Source organism: Cyrtonyx montezumae, unplaced genomic scaffold (assembly GCF_038088225.1).
Source record: "Cyrtonyx montezumae isolate F1298 unplaced genomic scaffold, pur_monq_1.0 scaffold_3, whole genome shotgun sequence".
NCBI classification, from domain to species: domain Eukaryota; kingdom Metazoa; phylum Chordata; class Aves; order Galliformes; family Odontophoridae; genus Cyrtonyx; species Cyrtonyx montezumae.
The window spans coordinates 119,676,614-119,701,973 of NW_027072034.1; positions in this window are offsets into that span (position 1 = coordinate 119,676,614).

Genomic DNA, 25,360 nt, shown 5'->3' on the forward strand with positions numbered 1-25,360 from the left:
AATTTAGGTTATTAATTGTATCTTCTACTCTGCTGGTAGTCTTAATTGATATGGAGATTTGTAGCAACTGGGAGCATTTCTCTTTATCTCTAATAGAACAGGAAAGGAATAAAGCTGTTGCTTCTGTCTTCTGGGGTTTTCCTTCTCATGAATTTCCCTAATTCTTCCCTAGTAACTCTACTTTTTAAATATGATGTAGGCTAAAAAAACCTACAGAAATGCTGCTCTGCAGAACTCATATGCTTCCACAAATTACAGTTGGGTAAAATTTCATTTGTTTCAACTTAGAATCTTAAAAAAATAGAGCACAAGAAGACGGCATAAAATATGATCCAGGTCTTTTCTGGTCTATTTGGTCAAAATCTGACAGATCTAGTAGATTTTTGACACTTCTAAGACTCCCACATTCTGTAGATTTATTTACCAGGTATATGATTATCTGCTGCTCTGACAGTTCCCTCATAGTGCTCTGAAGCAAAAATAAGTATCGCTTGACCATCTGAATACAGTGGCAGAAACATCCGACGGTATTTGAAAGAAGAGACAAATTAACATCCTCTTGAAGCCCTATGAGTATGTGACAATCTGGGCTGATAACACTCAGTGGCACTGTTGCAACATTTCCACACTAGGAAAAGAAGTTCAAATATCAAGGCAGTGGAAAAACAACAACTACAAAAACCTAATAACACACATAGAAGTGACTAATAAGGTGTCTATAGGAAATGTAAGTCATTCTGTTAAAGGGGGGTAGGGTAGTTTACTGTTCACAGTCCATATCATTTCTTTGGCAGTAGTTGCCAATGCCATTATTTCAAAGAAAAGACTGTAACTCCCTCTCTCCTTTGAACACTGTGGTAACAGAAAACACATGAATCATGTCCTGTTTTCATGAAATGTTGTGCTCTGTTCAAAGTGCTTTCTAGAAAAAAATAATAGGAAATGGGTTTTCAGTTACCTTCTTCACTGAGTGCACTCAAAGACCAACTTATTACTGTCCAAGAGTACCTGAAACAAGAAGGTACACAGTGTGAATGCATCTGTTTTCCAGTGTGGGACTGAGAACAAAGAATTCTGTAAAAATGCAGGAGACTCCAGCTCAACTCTTAGAGTATTCAGTGTGAATAAAGGGATCTTTGTGTGCAAAATGCATAGCCAAAAGGCAAGAGCTGACAGTTTTGGTACCATAGGTTCTAGTTCTAATAGAACTACTCTACTCCTATTAGAAGTACTGTTAGAACTATTTTGGTTTTGAGCTCCAGATTCTGTTCCAGTCTTTTACAGGGGTGACGGTTGTAACTATTTGACACTGCATATATCTGTAACTGTTGCAGAAAGAACCGAGGTCTGTGGTAGGAGAGTCAGAGACGTCTCTCTTTTGTGTAAGCTGTTTAATTTGGTAACTCATCTCCAGTTGGATTTGTGTAGGAAAAGTGTGTGAAACAAAACTTGCAATAAACCAGCTGACTCAGATAATTATGAAAAATATCTGGATTTTCAAATGGAACTATCCTCATATTGGTGTTGATTCCTGCTATAGCAGTGTGGAAGGAAACAGTTGATCTTTGTTTCAAATAATCAAGTTGACAAAGAAATGAAAACACTGGCTCTGCATTTTTAAGATATCATGTTTGCCATTACTCTATGAATAACATGCTACAACTCTGACCTGTTTAGCTATAGCTGACAGTATTATTAGTTAATGTATTAAATTAATCATTATTTTAAATGCTAGCCAAAAAAAAAAAAAAAAAAAAGAACACTGTCAGTTTCCCCATTGGAAACTATTATGAAAAAGTGACCATTTTGTGATTGTTCTTTTCACCAGATATTGAGGACAAATGTGATTTTTTGCGATATGCTAGGGAAACTACCTCAGGCAATATTTAATATTCAGCATTTAAAAGTAATTACAACAGTGGAAGCTTGTAATATATCTTAATAGATATATGCTTCTGGTCTTGGAATTGTGTCTCTTGTTACCACTGAAATTGAGGTATACACTGAACAATGCTGTCGTGCCTGATATTTCAGAATGCTGAGCTGTCAGCAATAGTCAGAAAGGAATGTGAATGGCTGTCAGGAGTTGCACACAATACCAGATAGCAGGCCGGCCTGGAGGTCTGGTTCAGCAATGAATTCAAGGTCTGTGCTGAATTTTAAACCTCTCTTCAGTTTAACGTGAAGGAAATAATTAATTATTATATGGAATCATTATAGGTGTGTTATAGAGAGGAAAAATAAATTATTAGAATTGTTTTTTTATAGAAGTGATTATCAGTGATTCTTTTCCTCTTACAATAAAAAAATTTAGAAAACAAGCATGATTATTGAAATTTGAGGGAGAATCTGTGAGACTAGTATTATGAACTCTAAATAAGGACTATATAGTTTGGCTTTTTTTTTCTGTTTCTTTTTAAATATCAGGAAAAAAAAAAAGTTATCTTTGAAATGTGAGGGAAACAATTTCCAGTCATTGTCATCCAGGCTGCCTGCACATGAGAGAACCCATGTGGCAACTACATCAGTGCTTTCAGGTTTTGTTTATTTAATTCAATAGCTCCTGGTATAAAGTCCTGAGAAAGTGGGCTGATGCAGACACCAAGCCACTCTCAATAATATTTGAAAAATCATGGCAGTCAGGCGAAGCCCTTGGCGAGTGGAAAAAAACAATATCACACCTATTTTTTAGAATAGAGACAATGCAGTGAAATGCCAATATGTCACAGAATCACAGAATTATAGGGGTTGGAAGGGAACTCGGGATCATTGAGTACAACCATTCCCTTGCCAAAGCAGGCTCCCTACAGCAGGCTATGAAGGTAGGCAGCTTCATATCTGTGCTAGGGATGATCACAGAGCAGATTCTAAGTCACACAGAAGAGAGAGAGGTGATGTGAGACAACCAGAATTACTTCATCAAGGGCAAATTCTGTCTGATCAACCTTCTGACCTTCTGTGGTGGTGGAACTGCATCATTGGACAAGGGAAGAACCATTGATGTCATCTACTTGAACTTCAGCAAGGCCTTTGTCATGGTCTCTCCAATTTGTAAGGATTTGGCAACTCCCACTATCAACACAAGGTGGGGGATGTGAGGATAGAGCACAGGCCTGCCTAAAGATTCCAGTTCTGGGTAGATCTTTCTCAGAAGAAACAAAAAAGCTCCCAGAAGACTTCATTATTCTGTTTCCATTTTCTGTTCAGAGGGAAAGATAAAACTGTTTGGGAGTCATAAGATTGCCCTTTCCTCTTCATGCTTGTCACTGCAAGTGTGTGCTCCCTGGCCATCACACCTACAGCATTTGAGTAAGGCCTTTGGTTTTGTACACTGTTTAATTTTATTTGATTTATTACCTTCAATTCCAATTACACTGTATCACATTGTGTTTTCTTGCATTCTTCTATCATATTTAGTAAATTAGTTTTCTCACTTTACTCTTGCTGCTGTTTTGTTTTTTAAGCCCATCTCCCCAACCTTTCCTAAATCACCTACCCTGTTTCCTGGGGTATGGGACTGTGGTTCCCCATGCCCCATTAGTCAGAGAATGAGGCTGAACCAGGCCAAATCCATGACACATTTTAATATTTATTCCTACAAGCGACCCTGAAGAAACATTTGTGTATGTTTGTGCTAAACAAATTCTCAGAAATTTTTCTTCTATAATAAATTTTTATGTATAGGTTTTCAGTCTTTTCATGCTCTTTTTACAAAAGTCTTTTGGAACTCCAGAACAGATGTATGTTTCCTAGCAAGCAAATTGTTTCAGAAATATTTAAGATCTAGAGGTCTAGAATGAAGTGTCCCTGACTATACCATGGGGTTTGCAACTAAATGATCTTGAAGATCCATTTCAACCCAAACCATCCTATGATTCTGTGATTCTAAGATGCCTGTCACATGGTGACCACTGTTTACATGATGTCTCAGTATATTTCCCAACCTGGAAATAGAAAGAATGATTTCAAAATAATTAGCTGAAAAACAAGGTATCTGTAGATATCATTGGATGTACAAGCATCTGTAGGCAACATCATGAGAGTAATTTTTATTAAATTTTGGGAATGTCACTTGCATTAATTCATAAAGAAATGCATATTAATTGTTAGGGAATTGGTCCCTTTATTTTATTTATTATAAACGTTAAAACTTGTGAATTTATGCCATTGTTCTTGTGTCATTAGTCTTAAAGATGATTACTTGTTCATTCATTTTACTGTAGCTTGCTGCTGCTAGTGATTCATCTTCAAATGATCTCAGTTCTTAGCTGAAAAGTTAATTCTACTTATATATAAATACAATTTCTCTTTATATTCATTGACATTTGAATCTTTGTGCATTCATTAAGCTCTGCAGATTGTTTGAAAGTGTGATCTGAATATTAATAAATGAACCTTTCAGAGTTCATTATCTCCACTTCTACACATTTTTTTTAGGTGTTTGTCACCTACTTTATGTTTCAGAAGTCAAAACAGTCAGGTTACTAGTTTTCTAATGCATGTACATCATTTACAATAATAAAAATAGAAAAAGTAAATAGTTTATTTGGGAGTATGCAGCTATGAAAGGTAGAAATCAGAATTGTTATGGGGAAGAATAATAATGTGCTTGATTTTTAGATTACTTGGTACTGGGATGTAGCTCTAATCTATGCAGCTATAGTGTAAATTATTTGATAGCAACAACCTTCAACTTGACCAAATTTTTCTTGAATGATTCACTATTTGTAGAAAAAGAGGCAATCCTGCCATTGGCTACCTTTGTCAAATATTACTGAAAGAGTTATGACAAAATATTGAGAAATAAAGACTGCTTTTTTTTTTTTCCAGACTTCTTGAGAACAAAAGAAAGAATTAACACAGTAAATACTTCTACAGATTGTGTAAACATCCTTCAGACAGAGAGAATTAAGTCAGTCTTTATCGGTAGATCTTCAGTTCTTTATTTATCTTCTCATCTGCTCAAACCTTTCAAATTCAAACATCTTTGAAATGCATTTTGAGTCTTCTGTGCCATGACTAGGCTAAGCTTTATTTTTAATTATTTTATGAGGGTCTCCCTAATAGAAAAAAATCATCACGGAAATTAATTTACTCAACCTGTGATTCATGTACAGTCAAAAGCCTGAAATGCATAATAAGACTTTGGCATTAGATGCAAAGCTAGTACCCTTAAAAGAAATCCTTATTTGTGTGAATTATAAGCACCCCCTGTTGCGCACAACAAATAATGCAGTCTTCATTCTTATTTAGCATACAGTCTGTTAAAACCAGATAAATACTGGAAGTCTCAAAAGCACCTGGGCCAAAATGATTGTCCCTCTATGCATTCTTATTTTGGCATTCAGCATTACCTCATATACCAGAGTAGTGGGGCATGACATAAGCACAAGTTGATTTGACAAGCCTGGGGAATGTCAAAGGTGTTATTGCATAAGAATATTTATTTACTAATACACTTTTAAACAATTGTTCAAATATATTTGCATAGTACATTGGTGTCAATGAGCATGGCAACACCTCAATGTTAATTTCTAGCAGGTCAGAGTCAGAAGCATAGAGGGAGAATGTGAGAACAAATAGTACAAGTTCTGGTCTGATTTCCCTTTACTTCTGTATTTTTAGATTGTATAATAATTCCTTACAGCCTTGATCTTAATTAGATCTTCTGAATGTTATGAAAACATAAATATTAATTGTATATATGTATATATATATGTATATATAAATTTTAAATTTGCATTTTTCCAAATATTGAGAATGAGCTCTCATGTATTCCTGAAGATAATGTCAAGATTCAATGGCTGAATACTGAAGTTTAAAGGACAAAATACCTTTTCTGTGTAATGCCCTTTCCACAATATTAAATGATGGTGGGGAAGACAAGTAAATCTATTCCACTTCATCAGACAGACAAAAAAACAAAAAACAAAAAAACACCACCAATCTAGCTTAATAGTCTACAATTCCAGATCATAATGGAAGGCTCATGTTATTACCCATACTCCCATCATATAGCTCTTACAATTTGTACCAAAATGTTAGCATGGAATGAAGAATCATTATGAAAGGGGAATTGTAGGAGAATAACTATGTCTACCTCAGGCTCTCCAAATCAATTACATATGAATAGGGCTGCCTCATATTGACTGAGTATATCCTAAAAGATCATAGCATGCTGTTGTTATGTTGAGGGATTCTGATTCTTCCTTGAAACGTAAGTCTCACTGTGTATACGTACTGACTGTATAGCACATTTATGGCCATTACATTCAGTATTTTCAGAAAAAGTCAGACATACCCTTTATATTCTACAGCTAATGTTATAGATCAGATGTTTCTGGATGACTGGCAGAAACTGGTGAAAAATTTGAAGCTACTAGCAATGTAGTAAGTGCAATTGAAATAAAGAAAATTTGGCTCTTGTAAAAAGAAAAAAATGTTGTAAATGTGCTGTGAAATTCAGAGTGGCTGTAGCCATGCCTCTATAACAATTCTGTTATAGAGCAACATAGGAACAGAATCCTGTGGGGAATACTCTTTTCCTACATTTCCCTAATAACAGACTTGTCCTAATCAGAAATTAGGTAGAGCTGCAATAGCTTAAATGTCCCCTATAGCTAACCTTCCTTGATACTGTGGCTGGATATAGATATATACTACATTTTTTTAACTGGTCTTTTACCTTGGATAATTGAATAGTCACAGTGTTTTAGTTCTAGAAGATAGAAAAGTGCAAGATACTGAAGTAACCTTTTTCTCAGATAAAGCTTTCAAACTGATGTATATTATTTTGTATAGAAGAGGCAAAGGCTCTATATCAGATGACATTTAAGGGGTACATTTTTACTGTTTAATTCAAGAATTATGTACTCAAGAAGAAGAGCTTATTTATATTGTATTTGTGGATTATATTTATTTATTATGCATACATAACTATTTGTTTTGATATTGTTATTATTCTGCCTTGGAAGAAATATCTTACATTTACCAGCCCATAGCCGTTTTTAACAGTTACATTTCAAAAACCAAAAACAAAACTAACAAAAGACAGTAAGACAAGACAACTTGTTTTATTATTCTGTAGGATTTCCTTTCTTCTATCTTTATTTTTTAATAGAATCTAAGAGTTCTTTGAATTCTGTGTTGCCCAGAAAGATGCTTTTTATTTTTTATTTTTTTGTTTATATCTGAGTTATCACATTTCTGGAAAGCATTGAAATACATGACATTATGCACCTATGACTGCAACAAACAGGCACAATTAATTTGATGCTGATTCAGTAGTTGATCTGTATGGGCTTAAGAAGACATAGCAAGTTGGATTTCAGTATATGTATGTGGTATGTTATTATACAGGTTTTTTAACAACTCTCAGGTGGGCAGTTGGGTCTTGAAGGCTGGCACTAGGTCACATAGAGCCAAGGATGTAAGCTGAGATGACCTAATTGCTTTCCAAGACAGTATTGCACTTATAACAGTACTGCTATGGAGACAGCTTTGTTAGAAGTCCTGGATGTCCTGTCAGCTTAGAAATTTTCTCTCAGTTTAAGCAGGCACCTAGAACTCTGCACATATCAGAAGGTGATTGTTCAAGACCCTAAGTTGCAATTTAAGACTCGTCTCTAGATGTCTCTAAGCTTTGCTGCCAGAATACTGACATTGTGTTTGGTGGGCTAGGAATGCAATTGTATTGTATTGGTTCTAGATTACTACATGTTGCATTTTGATCTCGCTTTAAAGTCACTTCATGCAAGTATAACTGTAAAATGCAATAAAGTGGAACCAATATCTACACTAGATGTGTGCCTGATATTAGGCTTTTTCTAGGATTGCGACAGTTATCATTTTTTGTTATGTTGCATTGTAAAATTATTTGTCCTCATTTGTAATTTTTTGTCAGTCTGTTCTAAACTTGGTGCTAATCATGATTGAACACTGGGAAGGAAAATAGAAATTTATTATCAGTTCATTTTGACAAAAATAAACCAAAAGTGACAGAATTTTACAGTGCTGAGGTGTATTCTTGATATCAGTAGCAGCTTAAACTAATTAGGAAATTATTTTTCCAGAAAAATTGGCTTTCTTTCTTCCATTAAATTATTCTGGATTTATGCTGGCAAAGATTATTACTTTATTAAATTTTGTATTTTGGCCCTTTTGTTGTAGTTGATACTACACATATCATCTCATTACTTTTATTGTAAATCTCATTAATGAGGTCAAAGAAAAGCTTTATGCTATTGTTTCAGTGTCAGTTTTTTATGATTTAATTTTGGTAGGAATCAGTTCTAATCATTTTTTCTGCTACTTGTGTGAATATTTTGCAGACTACATTAATTAAGAAAATTGGCCTATAATTACTGCAGTTACCCATATTTTACCAGGTTTTAAAATTACAGAAATAATTATGATCCTAAGAGAGTCAGACAACTTCTGATATGCTGCATTATAGATGCTACACTAAATGCCATGAAAGGCTTGACTAAAATATTAATGCATCTCAGCTGAAAAACCTAATGTGTTTTTCTGCAAAGAGCTTTGCTTAAAGACAGAATTATTTCAGTTGAATTCACAAAAAAGCCTTCAGTTTTGAAGGTCTCTGTGTTATGTTTCTTCAGCTACTAAACCAAATCAGTTGATACACTCAGAATACTGTTCTTCATATTTAATACCTAATATCTTTTTTTTTTTTCCCCACAAACTTTAAATGGTGGATGGAAATATCTTTAGAGATGTTTGAGTAAGGGGGAAAAGGAGAAAAGGAACTTTTAGAAAATTGCATTTCTCAGAACAATTAACAGTGGTAAAAAAATACTTGCGATTTTAATACTTTTTGGTATATGTTCTGCTTCAATTTTGTTTCTCTTATTCTCTTTCAGTTTAATGCCTGTATAGATAAAAATTTAAAGAACAAAGAAATTATGTAAAGACTCCTCAAGTGCCTTTATATTTAATAAAATATAATGTAATACAATTTCTATTGGAAAACTCTCAAAATCAGCCTTGGAAACCTTAATATTTTACTATGTGCTATCTTGCACTTGAAAATTATTTCACACTCAATTCAAACTTCGGTCATGTATTTGCAAAACAACATAAGTTAGTGAAATCATCAACTTTTTTCTGCTCAATAAGATAGTCCTTCCAGATACAGTACAATAGGTGTGTACGACAGAATACACTGAAGTATGTTTCCCATTTCTATTTTTTTTTTTTGAGATAACAGAGATCATAATGATATTAGACCTTCTAGTTTATTCTTTCTCTGCTCTGGATCCTGGTGTGTTTGTTGAATTTCTAGTATTAAATGAAGATTTCTGTGTTTCTGTTTGCTCGCCAATTATGTGAATAAACATATAGCACAGTCTAACCCAAGAACAACAGCTATAGCTGGCTGACAACAGAAGACATATGGTGCTTAAGATAAGGAAGATCAAAACTGGGAAACAAAGACACAAAACTGAAGTTCTTGGAAATAAGTGTATTAAAATGATGATCCAAACGGTGAGATAGAGAACTAGGCAAAAATATAGGCCTAAAGGTCATCTGTATCATAGGGCAGAGAGTGATTAGGGTAACCTTAGACCAGTACGACCAGCAAAGTGAGTCACAGAGCAAACTCTTGGAGAGCATCTGCAGCTGGAAAACACATTTCATGGATTGCAGGTGCTTAGATAATGCCATGTAACTAATGGAGGGAAGCTACAAGAATGGGTAAAAGTTCAGTATAAAACTGTCAAAGAGACCTAGCAAGTAAAATTTTTCTGATCTTAATGATATGAAAGTGAACTCTACAATACATTGTTGTCCAACATAGACCCCTGCATCTCTTAGAAGTATATTTACTGAACATTATATTTTTGATTCAATTGCTTTCATCAGTAGAATATTTTCCTTGCTACACTTGAAATTATTGAAATATTTATACTTTTTTTTTGTTTTTTAAATCTAAGTCCATTCTAATCCTTAGAAAGTATTGTTTTATATCTGTATTGATTTAGTTTATAGGGAGGTCATTTACCCTTAAATATAAACAAGACAACATCTAATAATTGACCTGTAAAAGGCAAGTTAAAGATTATTTTTCAGCTGCCTATTTCTCCTTTCTCTGAGTTGCGCATTTCTTCAACATGATGAGTACTGAAGTATTCTTGTAAAATAAAACTCTTCAACACAAACAAATGCCATGTAAACCTTTTCAGAAGAGACTTGAATGTCCTTTATGCTGTGTTGTTCTATGCAGAGAAGTGTGCTAGATACTGGTTATTTTGCTGTCAATAATTCAAGTATGACATCTCTGTTTTATGATTCTCCACCATAATGCGCAGCACTCAGTTAAAAAAAGTGAGGACTGTATGTCTTTGTCAGCCTGTCTGGCCTACAAGCAGTCATCCAGTCACCTGCCTCCTATATTAATGGAAGTTCATGTTAGAGTGTCATTGTCTGAATGTGTCAAATGCCTTAAGATGCATTGTGTTTATTTATGCGCCATGAATTTACCAACTAACTTGTTTAAAGTAATTTTCCAATGCTTACAGGTAAAAAGCTGTTTTTGGTTATGATAGTCAGATATGTTATTGAGGTCACTTACTTCATGAAAGTAGTAGATACTTGATTAGCTTTTCCATTCCTAATTTTTATAGGAATCTGAGTAGTTTTTCGATACTGTTTTGTATTAATAATAGATATATATATTAAGTATGAGAGTATTACTGTTTTAAAAGAGCAAAAATGATGCTTTTCAAAATACTTCACAGTATCTTTCTATGTGAATATTTATAGAGTAATTACAATAGAATATAAGGTGTGTTTTTTTTTTTTCCTCAGAATTCCATAGGTAAATTTCATTTGCATGTGTTGTTTTTTTTTTGTTTTGTTTTTGTTTTGCTTTATTTTTGTTTTGTTTCTAACGACTAATGATATTTTATGGTATATAATGTTAAGTAAGCTTGTAAAGCTTAAGTGGTGTAATTCACTGATACCGAACAATTTTAAAAGAGTTTGAAAAATGTGATGTTAAAAATAATTTAATATAGCACACTGATACTATTTAAGAGTACATTTTGCAAACATTGACACAGTTCCAAAACTTTTTTTAATTTTTTTTAACACCAAGACACACAGCATTCTGAGAATTTTCAGTTTTCCCTCAACTTTGACATGACACCACCTTGGAAAAAATGTTCTATTTTTTAATAAGCCTTTATCTACTAAATAAATGTTCATTATTCAGTAGGTTGAGCCTGAGAAAGAATGAACAGTGCAGAATGATTTTGTATTTCTTCTTCAAAACTCCATGGAAATCTTGATCTATTTTAATCATTATTTTTTTTGAGGTGGAGTGGGAAATGAAAAGGGGAAGGTATTCTGTGAGAAAGAGGAGAAATAAATTATAAGATCCACTTCACTTGTAGACACACTTGTAGGGAAACCTTGGTGTAAGAAAAATCTGTTATATTGGAAACTGTAAAAACAGCAGGTGTTAACAGTATGAGTCCGTTTTTCACCTTTAATGAATAAGATCCTTAGAAAAATTTTGCTTGAAGGTGTTAATAAATCTATTCGATGAAAAATCTGTCATTGTACAATACCTTACCTTTCCAAGGCAAAGTTTTTCCTTTTCTCATTCATTACTTATCAAGGTTTTAACCTTTCCTACATCCTCCGAGTTAACTGCCAGTGCTGTCTTTTCTATAATGATTTATGTACCATATTATAAAATATTAATAATGAAGTACATTTTTACTCAAGTAACCCCTTAAGTCATTTTAATTTGCCCTTTTGTATAGTTTTTTTTTTCAAGTAGTTGATACCATTTTATTCTCTTAACTGAATCATTTTATTAATGCCTTTCTCATAAAAAAATACTGAACTTGGATGACTTGCATAAATAAAAAGGTGTTAAGCTTAGAAAAAAGTGTCAGCTTTCATAATATTGCATTTGTACATCACCACTCAGCTGCATGTTATTAGTTTTAATAGTAGCCTAGATGAGGTAGCTTGTGGCTGGGGAACTTTGGTGAATGTAAGAGTTCAGTATGGAGGGCAAATAGGCAACTTAATTTGGCAGGAGAAACAAAGGCCACTGAAATTAAAAGAGTTGATAACGTTTGCTTTTCAAATTATAAACAAAGGTAACACCCAGTGCCATGTGGTGTGACCCAAGATGAAAAGATTAGGATGGGCACTCTGTTGGGGCCTGGGAGATCTGGGTCTCCCACCTTCCAGCCCGTGTTTAATTCCATAGCTGCTTTTGTCCTTTTTGACATGGCAAACCTTTATTTATTTTGCCTTGAGTCCAAATTATAGTGAAATGGAAAATCAGTATTTTAAAGTACAGACCATCGCTCTAGTTTACTTTCAGAGGTCCTGCTGGTGTTTCACTATAGCAGATTAGGGAAGTTCTCTGGAGGTATTCTGCCATGTTCAGATTCTTTGCAGGAAATAGTATTGATTGTGGTGATGTCTGATAAAAATGAAATTAAAAAACAGTGAACAGAAAGAATAAATAACATCTTCTCATTCATTTTTATAATATTTTATTATTTCAATAAAAATATATATACACAAAAATTTTCATTTCCATTGGAAATGATGCTTCATTTTCATGCCATTCATTTACAAAACAGTTTTGTTCTGTGTGTTCCACAGAAGACATTAGAAAATATGAAATGTTCAAATTTCCCACAAATTGACATTTTCAGCTTTTTGACATAACGTGTAACAAGAAGATGGCTCAGATTATCACACAGGATTTAAAAAATAGAAGATACATCAAAATAAATATTAAACTAAATTAATATTAAATTGTAATCGATTTCAAATTTTTAATTTTTCAAGTAATAGTATTTTCTATCCTTGTTGCAACCAAACCTTAAAAGGGATACTGTTTCTTAAAGTCACCAGAAGAAACTTCCAAGAAATAAAATGAGATATAATCTCACCTGTTCAGAGAATTCACTAGAAAAATATAAAAATTAACTAATTAAAAATATAGCTTTCCTAATATTTATTTTGTTGCTGAGAGTTCTGTAAATCTAAACCAAAACATCATGAATGTATTTAAAAATTTATCTTTAACTGGAAAAATACTTAAATTAAGCAAGTACACATTTCTAAATTATATTTTATTGCAAGCTTTATTTTTAATCAAGTCAGTAACTTGATTAAAAGGAAAAATAAACGTCTAAGCATAACAATTTTGAAGACTGAAATCCCAGTAGTTTTATTTTCTTTCAACCTTCAGGCTACAGAAGATAATTAGAAGCATGACAATCATCTAAATTTTCTTAAAAAGTCAGGTCTTATCTTGCTACTAGAAGTCTATTATTCTTGCAGCTAATGTAATCTGACTGTAATAGTCAGAATATTTATGATTTTGAGATAGAGTATGCCTTTCTAGTTTTTTATTTATATTTTCATTAATAAGAAAACTAATGTGGTAGGAGCACCTAGAATAAAATATTAAATTACACAAGAAACTAAAATGTTAAGGAATTGGGATAAACCCTTCAGTGTTGGAAAGTATATTAATTCTAACATTTTTACAATTATGATATAAGGACAATTACGCTAGTTTACTAGCATAATTTTTAACATATAGTGAGATAGGATGCTTGTTGTCACTGCTATATAGTTATCAAGATGAGTGCATACAAACAAGTGAGAATAAGCAGTCTATGTCTTTATCTCTTTGCATGGTTTCTGTCCATTTAATGGAAAAAAAACCCAACATTATATGAAATGGCATGTTGTGTGCATTTTAGTTCTGGAAATATTTTTATCATTATTTTTTTAACATTTTGTAGAACTACTAATGCTTGACCTGGAGTCCATGCTGCTTCTCTGGAAGGTATAAAAAAAATCAAGTTCATCAGTACATTTTATAAAGGGTATATTTCTAGGTAACTTAAATGATGTCAGTGCAACAAGATTTAGGGTGGGATTCATATCTACTTTGATTCTGGTTTAATGTTGCTGCATTAGTTCTTCCTATGTGGAGCGGAGAGATGCTCAGGAACGATTACCATTTGGAAGGCAGGAGCGGGAATCCAAGGTCCAGTTCCTGTTCTGTAATCAATCCCTTCTTAACATTTTGGTTTTGGGAGATGGTGGAGAAAGAAATGTGTTTATGTGCTTATTCCTGCTTTGTGGAATAGAGTATAATATATAAGTTTGTGGAAATCTTTGTTTGAACTAATTCTCCCTTTTAAATTTAATTTAATTTCTGCATTGTGATACCTTTGAAAACATATAAAATTGAGCTTTTTAAAGATATTGAAAGCTTACACCTTTTGTATGTACACATAACACACTTTTGGTATGAAAACAGTATGCTGTTTACCAGTACTTCTAAGAGCAAGCCTGTCATCAGCAGTCAGTGCCTCTACAGCTAAGAAACAGACCATAAATACAAATTCAGCCTATTATATTATGTACCACCACATTCTCCTCAAAGTGAAGGAAAAACATAAAAATCTGATTCTGTATCATATTAATGCACAAAATCAGGTAGTGTTATATCCTCCATATTCTGGCTATGTATTTTATATAAAGCATAGTATTCTGTTTCACTTTTATCTTGTGTACAATATCATCTGCTTTTTCTTCACTTTTTAACTTTTGGTTTTGAACAAGTCTTCAGAAACTCCTTCATATTCCGAAAGATTTCGTTTTGAAAGACTTCATGTAGAAGTGTGTTTCTGGAAATGTACTAATTTCTTAGTACCAGTGACAGTATTACAGTCATATTTATTATGCCCCCTAGTGTAGATTCCAAAACATCACAGTTCTTGTGTAAAGCTCTATTAAGCTTGTGTAACTAAATAAGTAGGTGGATGGATGCATCACTGCATAGGACAAATGAATCATCGTGTCCCTCACTACTAAAACAGTTCTGATCCTTCTTCTCTTTAAATCAGAAAAATGCTTGTTCTGGATGGGAGCAGTACTGATCATAAAGTATATTTTACAGGTTTGGAACTGTACTGAACAGAATTTAGAAGCTTAAAAAGACTTGGAAATGTTTTCCAAAATGTACCTGTCTGTTCAGTGTAATTATTACTCATTCCTACCCTGATTACTATACAACAGTTTTTCTCTCCAGTGATTTTTATTGCAAATACTTATTCAGTAGAAGGCTTTCATATCAAGAAATGCTTTAATCTAATATGTGGCTGTTTCTTCAGTGTTTGTTTTGTGATTTATTTCGATGTTCCCTTGAAAATACCTTTGTTTTCTGTTGTTGGAGTATTGCTTTAGCCTTTAATCCATATTACTTAAAAAGTAGTATGTAGAAATACATATAAAAATGAAGCTATTTTGTTAGGATTCTTATTAATGTATATTTTTATGTTTTTTTACAGGTAGAGACATCAATCAAATTTTAACATGAATTGCTATCTCTTACATCTTTGGGTAGGAATGAGCAGAGAGATTAATGATTTTGCAAATAACAGTAGTTCCAGGTGAGATAAAAAATTCAATTATTATTATCATTATTTTTTTTAACAGCTCTTACTCTCCTTAGTGGATGAAATTTTCTTGAATAAGATATTTAGGTGCCTAAATATGAGCTGTAGGTGTCTAAAGACCTATTCGGCTTAAATTTAGAGCATTCATCTAGGGCAGGATTCAGCATTTTTGGCATCAGTGCCTAATGCTGTTTTAAATGTCTTTGAGTTATGTCTCCCATATCCAGCAGCCTTTACAGAAGGATATAGGTCTCTTGAAGATCATGTATTATGGAAGTTATACCTTGAGGCAATAACTGTTTTGCTGACTAGTCAGTAGAGTCATTCAGTTGCATAAATCTTCATGTGCAATTTGAGAGATGCAGTACCCAACAAATCTGACTGTGGGACATGACGTGGACAGAGCTGCTGAATTCTCATAGGTCTGTGTCTGTGATAAAGACTGAACTCTTTGTCATCCTTTGACATAACTCTGTATTTTGGGAATTATCTTCTCGTGGACATGGTTTGCTTTTGGTTTCTCACTGATGGGATTTTTGTTGTTGTTGTTTATGACTTGCTCTAGCAGTTTGTTTATAAAACCCTACCCAGGAGGATATCATGATGCAGTACTACTGAGATCATTTGTCTAGGAAATTGTCAGTAAGGAATAAGATTCAGCAGGCATAAAAGTATAAAGCGTTCTACAATGAATGGGTTATCCTCTACGTCTTGTTTATGGGCAAAGAGAAAACACATCTTACATAAAAAGTCAAGATCTGCACAGACTAATCCAATAATCATTATTAGAATAGTTTAGTTAGAAAGGACCAACAAGAATCATAATGTCCAAATGCTTGATCGCTTTAGGGTTAACCAAAGATTAAAATGTACTGATGAGGGCATTATTCAAATGGCTCTTGAATACTGACAGACATGTGGCATCAACTATCTCTCTGGGAAGCCTGTTCCAGTGTTTGATCACCCTCACAGTAAAGAAATTATTCTTTATATTCAACCTGGCTCAGCTTTGTGCCATTCTCACATTCACTCACATGCTTCCATGAGTTACCAGAGAGATAAGTCTGGCACCTCACTCCCAGTTTCTCTCCTCAGAAAGCTGTACTGAGCATGAGGTTGTCTCTCAGCTTTCTTCTCTCTGAACTCGATTACACAAGTGTCCTTAGCCTCCCCTTACAGGACATGCCTTCCAGTCCTGTTAGCAGGTTTGTTGCCCTCCTCTAGATACATTCAAATATCTTAACATCCTTTTAATACTGTGGGTCCCAGAACAGCACACAATACTCAACCTAAGGCTACACTAATGCTAAATATAATGGGAGAATCACCTCTTTTGACTGACTGATTATACTGTGCTTAATGCACCCCAAAATGCAGACTGCCCTCTTTGCTACCAGGGTGCACCACAGTGACAATAGTTTATTATAGAACTGTAGGGATACAAATAGAGGGAGGCTTGAGCACCTGGAAGCTCATCTGTTACACAGGAAAAAAAAAAGTAGTATATCAAATATACTCATGAGAGACATTCCTTCTTCTTACAAACTTTGTCTTCTGAGGTATTCAGTAGGTATTCCACAGGCAAATTCAATGAGGAAGTGTCCAGGCTGACTGAAGATGTGTTCCTTAGTACATAGGATCACACAGGAGGTTAAAGAAACTAGACAGTATTTACTAACAAGGGATGACATAGTTGTGCTGGGAAGACAACATTCTCTACTTTGAAGTTGTTCAGAAAATTCTGAGGCAATATTTCAGACTCTGAAAGTGTAGAGATGAATAGGAGAAAGGTTTCATTGCATCTGTAACAGGGTGATATACAGAAGAAATATTTCTTACATACAAGTAGACCTTCAACTTCTGTTTCAATGCTCTGTGTTCCTGCTTCTCTCTGAGCAGCCTCTATTAACTGCTTTTCAGGAATAATTCAAAAGTTACTTTTGCTTTGCCTTTTACATATTTTCTTTTAGGAAACAGCTGTGATCTGCGTTGTTTGTTTACAGAACTGTGAGACTATTTTAAAACACAGAAAAAGAATTATCTTATTCCTTATTAATTAACATCACCCAGGTCTTGTCTTAAGTTGGTGAAACAACTTTTGCAGAAGGAGTCTGTATTGGAACATACTTCCTGTTGCCATTATCTCCTCTTTATAACTCAAAACTTGGCATGGCAAAGAAAAGTTCTCAGGAAATCCAAAAAGATTTTAGTTGGATAGCATGACCCTGTTAGTGGCCTTTCATTATTTCCTAAGCTGTTGTCTAATTGCACCCACATTTATCCCATCTCTGAGAATCTGCTTGATATACTCCTACATTTGTGTAACTCCTACTTGCTTGTGTTGTCCTGAAGGAGTCTTGTTCTCTTGAAGCTGCTTCAGTGACTTCAGGAAGCTTTCTTGGCAAGTACATTGATGCATCCTAAGAAAGAGCATGATCAGTTGTCATTGCAGTGTCTTTCCTACTTTTAAAAGACTTTTATTTAAGCTTACTTCATGTGGTCTGTAAATACTAATTCCTAGTAACCTCAGGATGTTAGTTTCCATCCAACTCTGCAGTCTGTTCAAGTTTCTCTGAATGGCAGCATTGTCTGCTGATACAACAGCCACTCCTTTGATCTTTGCACCCCAGCTTTGCTGAGGATGCATTCTATCCCTTCTCCCAGTTCATTGATGGAGATGTTAAACAATACCAGACCCAGAATGGACTATGGGGGAGATATATTATGAAACATCTGATGTTTTTAAGAAGCCATATACTTCACAAATATAGACATGACAGACATCTTGTGACTATCATTATCAGGATGTTTTGGTGCTGTCATTTTAAATGAGTGCAGCTGTTGTTAAGATGCCACTACTTTTTATTTAATTAATACTTCGATTTTAAAGATCAGGATCATTTGGAAGCCACATTATTATTCTGTGCAGTAGCTTACTTCAAGCTCATTTATTTTCATCTCGGTATTCTTTGTGAATGTCAGACTTGTTTATTCAGAGTAGATAAATCTGCCATGTGGTAAATGATAAAAGGGAGATGGTCAAGTATGTCATGTTTCTAATGCTCTGTGCCCTGTCAAAATTATTGTAAAAATGTATGAAATATGTTGATGAAAAAAGAATAATGTGTTGTTTTATTCTGTGGAACACTGATGAATTCCATATTGAATACTATTAGTCTAGAAATTAGATATGCCAGTGTACTATAAAGAAATTCATTTTTGAATATAGTGCTCCACATAAAATGAAGAATACTATTTATCATAACATTTGTCATTTGAATAGAACTTTTCTGAGTCTCTCAGCATTTTATTAACATTTATTAAGGCTAATGACACATTGTTTGAGGTAAGCAATCCTACTTCCATTGAATTAAGAAAAAAGATAACAGCATGAGAATTTGGTGATTAGTCAGAGTCCTCATCATCTGTCTTTTCTAGTCTTCCTGCTTTAGTTTTGAGACTACATTCCTTCATATCCTGAAAATGAACAACACGTTCTAACTTGACAAAGCAAAGTTGAGTTTATACCGGGCCACCTGAATAATCGAATAATTTGGTAACACATATTCTCTCAGATTATACTCTTTTCTATTATATGAATTAAAATAATCTATTAACAGTCCACTGGATGATGATCTAAATTTCCTCTAGTTGACGAAGGCATTTCTTAGCATAAGAAATATAGGGACTTTTCATATGTAAACACACTTTCTTTCAGATTACTACATATTCATAGTTTTGCATATTTTTTTATAAAACATACCTAATAACTCTAGATGTTCATGGGGTATAACAGATTCGTCACAACAACACTATAAAATAGGAGACTGCTTGTTTGAATATCTTTGTCTCTTGCAACTGAGTTTATCTTTTACCTCTTAAATACTTCTGATAAACCAGGTGCTCATGCTATTTTAAAAATACAAATTTTACTAAGAGAAAATTGGAATTAATTTGCTGCCAAGGTAAATTGTTTAATATCCCAAATAGTTTTAGAACAATATATGTGTTTCCCAGAATATCTCCATAGTTTGCTTGGCCACACCTTCAGCTGATTAACACAAGTTTAAAAGTACATAGATGCCTCAAGGAGAGAATGAATTTTATAATGCAGTGATGAAAAAATGCAGATGAATCAGTAGAGGTATCTCGTAAAATTGCTGCTTGCTCAGAAAACACATTTCTCAGCTGATTGATTAAAAATAAAAAGAAAATAAAGTCTTATTGTGTTCAGAATAAAAGATAACGTTAATTAGCAAAGGATTTCCTATCTTAGTAAAACTATTAATTCTTGCTAAGCCTTATGTTTACCTATTTAGGATTAGAAACAGAAATGAATGGAATGTGCTTCACTTCTGTAAAAGTATTTCAGAACCCTAGATGTTATTGAATTTTTTTAAACAGAGATACTGTCTCTGGGTGAACTGAGAAATGGATGTTGTCTTTCCAGGAGAACATCCATGAAAAAGGTTTTAAAAGGAATAGCTTACTTATCTACCTTGTTCCTTTTCAATATTAGTCCAACGCGAGGCAGTCTAAGGTATTCTGTGCAATAAACATTGCCTTGTAAGTATTAAGATTTGACAGACTTTGGAGATAAAATAACCGACCACATTATTTCCAGGTCCTTTTGCCTCATTCTAGTACATCTATGCTTCAGGCTCTCATTCACAAAGTCCAAATGATATTCCCTGCTGGTCCTCTTACATTCTGTTTGTTTGCTTGTTCTGTGCATTGTCTTCATTTTAATCACCTTGTTTGCTTGTTGAAGGATTTTAAGAATACTTTCTTAAATTTTTCCTTTCCTTCTGGGTTTAGTCAGGAAGATTTCTAAAACATTTGGCTCATATAGAGCAGGTTAAAAATAAATAAATAAGAGCTTGGTGTGCAGTCACCTAAAGCAGTCAGGAAGACATATTTCTACATTTTAAAAAAGTAGTTAAAAATTCAGGGTGTCCTGAAAAACATTCTTAGTTTTGGTCAGAAGAAATATAGGAAACTTTAAAACTCAAATGACTACAATTTTGAAAGAGATTATTTTAACTACACATGTTCAACCTCACACTGTGTCTTCTACAAAAGCTACTCTAAATGTAGAAAGGTATTTTATTCTTTTTTATTTTTATTTTTTCCTTTCTAGATAATAAAATATCAACTATGACTGTGGTTTGACTTTCCCTCAAATTTAATTAAGTGAAAAGCAATGTGTATGCTTAGTATTCTGTTTTCAAGATAGATCCTTTGGCAAGTTGTGGACAATGGGAAACTAAGATAAATTTATCTTGAATCTCCAGTGTAGTAGAGTTAACTGGAGTGTACATGAGAAGGGAAATAAGTCCTATCCATGTAAAGAAACTTTCTGTTAGTTTTATAATGGTGATGAACAGAAAACATGTAAAAAAAATCACAGAGACATTTTTCTTTATATTTTAATGTAAATTTATATAGAACTGCATTAAAAAAGAAAAGAAAAATATTTTCTCCTCATGAGTGTGTTGAAAGTAATAGTATTCTTTTTTGCTTATATGACTTGATAACTAAATATTTCATATTTATTTAATATTTAAATGGAATATTCAGTATTTCATTTAAAACTCAATGAACTGTGAAAAAATGATAAAGAAACATGAGATGTCTTTGGTTAGCCCAAAATGTAAAGGAATTTTTTAGAAAAACATTGTCTTTCAGAAAACTGCTTCTTGTTTATCAAAGAAGACACTCTGGACAATTTGTGTTTCTCCACCTGGATATTAAGTGTCTTTAAGTGAAGAAATTTCTTCCTTCTTTATGAGTATACTGTTTCTTAGATATTAGAGTGTTCAAAAGAAAAATATTTTCCTGAGATCTAGACTGCGTCAATAGCACCCAAATGATTAAAACCACTTGCATCACATTACCCTTCTTCATGTTTTGTTCCTCTTACAAAGTACATATACACCTTGATCAAGTAATCATATGCATTCAAGTTATTCAAGTAATTTCCACTACAGATATCATAACACATTTTGTATGGGTTCCCTAACTACATTTATTTCAGTAGTTCAAATGTACTGGTTTTATTTCTAATTGTTTGTCTCTTTATACATGATTGATAATATTATCCCAGTTGAAGGAATGCCTACTAACGTGTTTCGGGAAAGTCAATAACTTTAGTTTTCCTGCTACATCGAATAAGGCTTTGGGAATAAATATATCTGACTATGCTCTCTATAATTAATATGTGGTAGTCATGTGGTAACAAACCTTATGTCTGCTGCTTTAGTAACTTGTTGCTTGAATAAATACTCTAGCTTTGTCATCCAGCCTCCTGGGAGATTAGAACCACAAAATAACTGAATGGTTGCAGATAGATCTCTGAAAGTCATATAACTATTTTCTCTCTTTTCTTGCAAAAAATCTATTTATTCTAAAAATAAAAACAATAAAAAAATCAGGAATGTCATCGTCTAAATATAATAGGAAATTAAGTCATAAAGAATATTCAAATGCAAAAAGATTAGAGAAGAGAACATTAGAAACCAGAAAGGATAGGGAAAAATGTAAAAAATATTGAGTGGTAGAGTTTTTTGTCTCATTTTTATCAAATGAATGCACAAATAGTACGACAGAGATGGAAAAATATATGAAACATACTAAGAGTAAAATCAGCCTAAAAATAAAAGGCTTTTTGTTTATAATACTTTCAGTAATCTTAGAGAGGGAGGCATTTTTATATCTGGCTGTGGACTGAAATTTAATCTAAATAATTAGCAGCTTGTTCTCACTTAATTGTCCAAGTAATGTAGTGTCTATTCTGTGGTTGAGCAGGGATGTCCTTCAGATGACAGATGCCAACTCAGCTACTCCTTTACCCTCTCTAAGACAGCATGACATGGGAGCAAGTACGAAAAACCTCGTGGGTTGAGATAAACATGAGATCACTCACATTTACCATCAACAGGCAAAACAAATTTGACTTGTGGAAAATTAACTTCATCGATTGCCAATTAAAAAAAATTAAAACGATGAGAAATAAGAAGTGAAAACAACTTCTCCCAGATCCCTGCATCCCTCTGCACAGAGCTGGAACACCTGCACACAGGTGTACAATGTACAACTCATGTAAGTTTTATATCAATACCTTATATAATATTGCAGCTGTCTTGAAATTAAAGAGGAATAATAAGTAGATACTAAGTAGAATAATAATAAGTAGAAAAATATTTCCATTTTTAGTACCTGGTGTTATTCCGTTTGGTAGAACAAAACACTTGTAAGTTGTTGGGCTTATTTAATAAACTTTTAAAAACTGTATTGTTGAGTGAGATTAGCAGTGCTCAAGGCCAATTTAAATTTCTGTGGTGATATAATAGAATTATCCAATGAAACTGCTTCTGTGCTTTTCTGTGTTATCTTTTATTTTTATCTTTTATTATAAATGGCAAATTCAATGTGCCTAGTTTTTACCAACTATAAAAGAAAACACCATGTATTTCTGAAAGAATAGGAAGGATTAACTAGTCCACTGGAGATTTTCAAGTGTTTATTTTCAAAAAAGCAATTCTATTTTTCTGTGCCCCTGTTGGAAGATTCTCATCTAGAATCTCTAATCTTAGTATTGCAGATTTGCTTGGCCTCTCTGTTGACAAAATACTCTGCTGATCATAGTTAATGTTTTACTTTTGTAAAGGTGGTTTTTGTCTATGTTGGAGAGTAATATCCACTGTAAAGGTCACGACTTGTGAAGATGCATGAAGTGAAGTGAGTGGCACAAAACAGTAGGTAGCAAAGCATTGTACAATTCAGTGAACATCAAGGTCAATTACTTCATATCTACTTGTAGTTCAGCACAGCTGGACTGAAAAAATCGTAATGCCTGACTGGCATGCTGCAGCAGCTTAATGCAGAATAATAATGGAGTTTAAATCTCCAGTTTATGAAAAAGTGCCATTCTGACTTGGCAAGCATAGAAATGAGAAGCAAACTGTCTATCATAAAAGAACCGAAAAGTGTTAGAAGAACCGAAAATAAAGAAAATAGCAAGAAGCATGTTGCTTAATAAGCTGTGAATTGACATCCTACTTTTTCCTACAAATTTTGATCCTAAAACAAACTGGTCAGAATATTACAGTAATTTTTTTTACTATTTGAATACTGCTGGTAGCTTTTTGTAAAGCCAAATTACTTTGGTAATGAATTTGCAAATGTCTAGAATGTGAGTTCAAAAGTTCAATTACACTAGTAAAATCCTTTAAAATGAATGAGTGTTGTGATTACACGTTACTTCAAATACTGTACTTCTCTGCAAAATAATTAGTAACAGTAAAGGTAGACTTCCTAAATGCAGTAAAAAGTACGAGGCAGTAGTTCAATAAGGTGAAAGACAGCTAAAAAGAAAAAGTAAAGGAGAAATTTTGCATAGGTTGATAATTGGGCAGAGAAAAGCTCAAGGTTTTTGTTTAGGATCATTATAATGATATGAACCTGTCATGTAAAGCTGTATCTGTCTTTTCACAAGCTTTGCAATTGTAAAAGTTGACAGGGACAGTCACAGAAATACAATGCATTTGAGATGTTCCAAAATTTTATATAATGTCCACTGCTATAGACATTTTAATGTCTGTATGAAGATATCCATATGATATTAGAATGTGGAAAGTATTTATTAAGGATATTGTTCACATTATATAAAATACATTATCTACACTAATTTAAAGAAAGCTACTGTGATTTAGTGATTATTAGGTAGACATACATATTTTAGAAGAAATCAACAGTTTTTCTTTGGCTAAAAAATAGGTTATATGTTTTTGAATGGTTTAACTAGTTTAATTTTTCCTGCTGTAGACAATCAGATGTTTTACCTCAAACATGTAAAATATGAAGGTTCTATAATCAGAGAAATATATTCTATGCATCTTAGGGAATTCTTTCTTACAAACCTCTTTAAATCTAACTGGCATAATTTTACAAGTTCACTTTTTCTTATTTATAGGTTAATAAAACCATGGTAAATGCCAGTCCACCCACCTCAGAAATAGAAATAGCTAGATGGATGTTTCTGCCATTAATATAATTTTTATTTTCGTAGTTTCAAATGATGAAAATTGTTTGGACTTTGTATTATATCAAATAATGAACTCAAATCTGTTTTCCTTGGTGAAAAACTACTGTTTGTGAGTAAAATACTAAAATCGCATTCTTTTAGACAGAGGGTAGTCACTGGGTTGGTAATGGAAGAAATGTTTCCCATGTAAATGTAGTAATTTACACTTAGCTTTTTGCAAATAGAGACTATTCTTTACTGCAATAGATACTGCCCTTTGCTATAAGCATGCTGCCAGATTAAATGGATAAATAGTCTAATCTAGTTTGGCAGAATTCCTACATTGACTAAAACAAAATTAAGTTTAGTACTGTTACCAGTGTACTTGGCTGTTATTTCTATAACAATGCCCTGGGAAAATTATGATTGACTGCTCTCAAGGCAGCAGCAAAGTGTAAGGAACACAGGAATATAAGATAAAAATGGACAAAACTGTTTATTCATTCAGTTACTGGGATGGCAGTGTCAGGAATTTCTGCTATTCTCATTCTGTCTATTCCAAAAAACACAGATTTTTGACAAGCTCACAGTCTATAGGTTTGACTGGCTGCAGCTAGACTTTCTTCTTCTAGGTAGCGCATTTTTTTCTCTGTCATCACAAAAATAAACATATTTCCCAATAAAAAATTATATGTGGAAACATTTACTCATAATTATGTTCTTGCTCATACCAAGATTTCTGACTGTTAGTCATTTTCTCCCTACTAGGTGCAGTGTCATAAGCATCAAAACATAAGAAGGGGGAAGCTACTATTTAACTCTAAATACCTTGTACCTGTATTTGCTGCCAATGGCACAT